Source organism: Cydia pomonella, unplaced genomic scaffold (genome assembly GCF_033807575.1).
Source record: "Cydia pomonella isolate Wapato2018A unplaced genomic scaffold, ilCydPomo1 PGA_scaffold_65, whole genome shotgun sequence".
NCBI lineage: Eukaryota > Metazoa > Arthropoda > Insecta > Lepidoptera > Tortricidae > Cydia > Cydia pomonella.
The window spans coordinates 190,207-196,192 of NW_026907898.1; positions in this window are offsets into that span (position 1 = coordinate 190,207).

Below are 5,986 nucleotides of genomic sequence, written 5' to 3' on the forward strand. Positions count from 1 at the left end.
TATTGCAGATTTATAGAAACAATTTTCATATTTTTAGCTGAACGAGGGTGCGGAGTGTTAGGGTCGGCAACGCGCATGTAACTCCTCTGGAGTTGCAGGCGTACATAGGCTAAGGAGACTGCTTACCATCAGGCGGGCCGTATGCTTTTTTACCACCGACGTAGTATATATATATAAATATTTTTACCTTTTGTGTATAATTAGTTACATTTTTTTAAATACATTTTAGACCTATGTGCGTGATTTTTTCTATCAAGCGAAAGTCAAAAACTCAGGATTCGAATCGATACAGTCCCACGAGAAAGGCTTCAAAATTGCTAATTAAATTTAAGGCAGCCGTGATTCAAAAAAGTGCTACGACTTTTTAAAAACTAAGTTTAATAACTTACTGCACCTTATCAATGTCTACGGCCATACGTACTACAAGTGCTACGCGTCGTGAATCCACGCTCAGTACTACGCCACTAAATATTCACTTACTGAAAGTAAACAAGGCGTATTCAGATTTAAATAACAGAATAACAGAAAAAAGCAGATACGTCTGCGAGCGATACTGCAAATTTTATATCAAAGGATAAAATTTAAAAACAACACTTCCGGCAGGACATGAACCCGCGACCTCGGCAATCCTTGCATCGGTATAAACCAACTAAGCTATCCATTTCCATTTTTTCCTTCAAACCAGTGGTGGGCAAAGTACGGCCCGCGGGCCAGCTTCGGCCCGCCATCGCCATAGGATTTTATCCGCCCGGATAACGCCACCAGTCCTTCGAAATAATTTGCATTTTTGCTGCAATTTTGGCCCTCCTTTGAAATGTTTGGCCACCACTGCTTTAAACCATCACTAGTATCATGTTGTAACTTGGAATTGATTGTTGTGTGACTTGGAATGATGGTTGTGACGTAGTATTCAAATATAAAACGTTGGAGCGCAAATACCCAGCGGAGGGCGAAGTAGGCACATTTTGCGGCATTTAATGTTTATTAAATGTTACGTAAATAACAACTTTCTGTTCTCAACTTGTGTATTAGTAGGTATTAATTACACGTTCAGGGCGCCTAGCCATGATAACAATCGTACAGTCGCCATCAGATATATTGGGGCGGCCAAGGTGCTCAAAAATATCTGAACACGGACTCTAACGCCGTGGCAATAGAAGCGTGTTTAGATATTTGTGAGCACTATGGCATATCAGATGGCGACTGTACATCGTCAAACGCCAAACGAAAACTAAACATGTATCGGGATGGTAGATACTACGATAAGTTACGTGACCTTTTTTCATACATTATTTAAATTTCGATTGGCTTTCTCTATCAACGATTATCATCTTGGCTAGGCCCCCAATACGTGAGCGAAAGTAAGCTCTGGCCGCTTAGCCAACGTTACAATCGTTCACGCTCCGTAGCGTATCGTAGCTATCTCTCTTTATCACTCTTCCATATTAGTGCGACTGTGACAGTTGCGTTTCGTTCGCCACGGAGCGTGAACGATATGTACGTTGGCTACGCGGCCAGGGCATCTAGCCAAGATGCCAATCGCTCACTGCGTAGATAGATAGATAGATTTTATTTGGTATTAGTTAGCGTAGCGAACGATACGGTAATCTCTCTCTATCACTCCTACGGTACGTTGTAGTTGGCGCGCAGTCGTGCAGTTCCCATACAAATTGCAGCCGGGTTGCAGTCCGTCTGTACCAGCCCTTAATGTGACAGAGATAGTTGCGTTTCGTTTGCTACGGAGCGTAAACGATTGGCATCTTCGCTACGCACTGTTACGATTTTTACTTTGATTTTATTTAAAAAGTTACAACGGTGCACGAATTGAACCGCTATTTACGCCAAACATGTTATACGTGAACCCTTTTAGAATGTGACAGCAAGTCTTCTTCTTCTTCCTCGCGTTGTCCCGGCATTTTGCCAACGGCTCATGGGAGCCTGGGGTCCGCTTGACAACTAATCCCAAGATGTGGCGTAGGCACTAGTTTTTACGAAAGCGACTGCCATCTGACCTTCCAACCCAGAGGATAAACTAGGCCTGGTTGGGATTAGTCCGGTTTCCTCACGATGTTTTCCTTCACCGAAAAGCGACTGGTAAATATCAAATGATGTTTCGTACATAAATTCCGAAAAACTCATTGGTACGAGCCGGGGTTTGAACCCGCGACCTCCGGATTGCAAGTCGCACGCTCTTACCGCTAGGCCACCAGCGCTTCAAGCTCATGTGACAGCAAGTACAAGTAAAAATACTACATTTCTTTCTTGACGCGCTGTGTCTGACACGTACGTACGCTGCGATGATATTATAAAGCTACGAGAAAGCACTGTGGTTGCAGAAAATATTTTACACCGTCTTGAAAATGCAATAAAATAGCAATATGTGTTCAAATTTACTACAGTATATGAAACGTAAACTAAATTTGAATTTTTACCCTTATATATATATTTGCAATGATTTTAGGATTACGATCAATGATTATACTTGGTAGTACTTACAGTGTATGAAATTTTAAGAGGAAAGGAGATGGCCGTTTCTCAATACAAACGTAATACCCATTTCCCTCTCTGAATATTGACATTATGGAAACTATTTTTACATAATTTGATGTATATTAACCTTAGCTATGCCTCTACGTATGACTTTTGTTTGAATTTTTGAGTATTGTAAAAAATAAAAGCATAAAACCGATTTCATACAAATTTTGAAATGATCCTAACTTTTATAATAATAAAAAAGTTCTTTATTTAGGATCCACATATTGTTAGTTACATATTTTATTATTTACTTATTACTAAGGTTAGTAGGTTTATAATAAAAATGTAAATTAAATTGGTGTCCATTCATGGATCAGCACTGATCGCTGCCACTTGAGACTGCACAGCACCGATTCATGTGCGGACAGTCCAGTCAGCTCGAGATCATTTTCAGGATACTGTTGGTGCTGGCTCTCACCCTGCGCACCAGGGAGGCACATATTTTTCGAATTGTTGCGTAAAAACAATCTACATGTGCTTCTGAAAACATCCCTGATGCACTACAGTGTCGAGGCAGCCCCAACAGTACCCTAAATGCGTTGCTGTATTGTACTCGGAGAGCATAATAATCAAAAATCGGAAAAACCAAACGCAGGGGCAGAGCTGTGCTGAATATACAACAAATTGTGTCAAAATATGTTCAATAATGTTAATTATCCAGGGAGGAAAATGAGGACTACGTTTGTATGCACTTTCATCTTAAGGAATAGTTGCCAGTAATATTGCTACTTTGCCAGTAATATTGCCACTAATTTCACAAAAAACCTTTTAACAATTTTAACAACCGGTTGATTATGAGTTATCTCTTAATAATATATTTCAAGTAGATTAGATTCGTACGTATCTACGTACTTTCGAAACCATTACTCCTTTCATGTCTGTCAGTTTGAAAGTGGCTATGGGTCCGTCATGTCCAGACTAGATATTCATCCGCATCAGAACAGGCGTTGGAAACTGCGTACCATTGGTATAAATGGGGCTGGTGTCACTCCCCTCAGTGCACCGGATAGTGACCCTGAGCAGACGGTTGTTGGACGGAACACATTGTTCTAGAGTGCCCGTTCACCAAATTCAAGGGAGGGTTTGAAGACCCCGTGAACCTCAGTGAAAGGGCCAATATGTATTTGAAGAACGCATGTCTCAATATCTAGATAATGTTTTTAGTTGTATCCAGTAACTGTAATGTCATACGATAAAGAAATAAATTATACCTAATAAAGAGACGACATTATAATAAAGTCGAATATATGCTCGGCCGTCGTTCTTGTACCAGCACTGCGATTAGGTAGTAGTTTGCGTGATAAGTATAATTGAATTGAAACCCACATCAAGTGGAATTATTTTGTTGACACGGAACAAAATGATTATTACAGCGGTACACACGCACAGTGCTGCTCGGTGTATCCGTACTAAATTCAAATCATACTTGCCGACATGTTATAATTTGTTAAGGGCATACCTTTACATGCAATACTCTTAATTTTCTTTTAATAGGTTAATTGGTCAAACAACTATTTCTAGCTTATTAAATACATGGCAGGTAATATGATTATAATAACAGACCAATATAATGGCCATTTATAATCAAACTAATTGACAGAAATTGTTTTAATTAGTTCGTGAAAATATTTTTATTTTGTAACATTTGTAGCCAAATTTACATGGCACACGTGTGATGTAAATTCACAAAATACCAGGTAAATGAAAAATGATTAATCTCAGAAACGCCCTCCTAATTAATTATTATAAGTAACTAACTAAATGTTTACGCAAATGGCAGTGTGATATTAATGTTATGAGTTTTACGATCTTTTTGGCCTTACGAACACTAAACAGTCATAATTTTGGAATAGAGCTAAAACCATACCCTAGTCTCAGCTGACTGTATAATTTACAAGTATTATTTATTTGGAGCTCATTACTAATCCGCGCCAAGGCTTGAGAGTTGAGACAACCACACGCGGCATTTCTCCAGCAGACCGCTTACCGCACGATACAGCTATTTAACATACACGGCGGCGCAATAGCCGTCTCAAGATGATAAATTATGACAGAACCTCTTAAAGAAGGCGTTTGGTGTTCAGGTCAGGCTTGTATAAATTTAGTGCTCGATAGAGGATAATTTAATTCGTCCATTCATGGAGGTGCGAATTTGCGAGTGCGTATCGGAGGGCGCGCCTGCCCCCCGCTACCAGCCCCTCCGCCGGCGGACGCCCGCGATGACGTCAACCGCCCACCGAGCACCGCCACCCGATTATAAATAGCCATGCCGATAACACGCCACAGGTTTCGGTCCGTTTACTTCCGTTTAGTATTATAATTTCAACTTTTAAAAACTTTACTAATGATTATATTAAACTGTAAGTAGGTTATCTTGGTCACATGAAACGTCGCAGTGGAACTTTATTGTTTTGACGTCACCCGGATCGTATCATTTGCTTAGTATTTCATGTCATAATTTTAATAGACATTAAATTCAAATCATATAAAATTTCAGTAATTTTATTCGGAATCGTAAGTATTGTAAGTTCGAAATATAGTTATGCATAGTAACTATTGAAACCGCATAAACTATGAATTCATATCATAATACCGTAATCAGGCCAAAACTACAGTTATTTTTTAACGATATGCACTATATTTAAAACATCTGACTCGTGACTGCTCTCGACGTCAATCACCCCATTGCCCATAACTGGAGAAAAAATACACAATTTCATTAAGGAAAAGACGACTTTTACGTTCTCGACGTTTCTTTTACGTTTTACGATATTTAACTTTTAACGTGTAAAGCTGTAGAAATTTTACAATTATCGGTGAAATATCAATAGTACTTACTCCAATTTTTCTTTTAATATATCATGATTCGTGCCGTCACACTATAAAAACCTACCTATGTAAAAGTGACGGCGTTCACGCGGATAATCTTTGATCATGTTCACCTTACTCCTAACACCTTACTCCTAACTGCAGCTATTTACCATTCACATTATATTTTAGTTAACATAGTTTTGAATGTTATGAAATGACAAATAAATGCAGATTCACTGCTATTTTCAACATAAATTGTTCATCATACTAATACCTCGAATTTTAGTTTAGCCTCATGTTTACAATGACATTCCACGGACTTTGTGATATTCAGGACACAAAGCACTTTGCAGCTGCAGGCATTATTACAGTACTTTTATGTCGCCCAAGCCCGAGTTATTTGTAGATCATTTACTAATATAATTCCAACAAGTTTCCTTTTTTGAAATATTCGTTGATATTGTTCAATCTTTTGGCGTGTGGCTTAATTTAAAATTTAAAAAGTATCACGTTCATACTCCTCAGCCAGTGTTATATATATTATATGACAACACGATCTTTACTAAAAAGATATTAAGTGTTAAGCTGTGACTTCTTAAAAATTCAAGTCTGTTTGACAATAGTATTTTTTACAATCGTG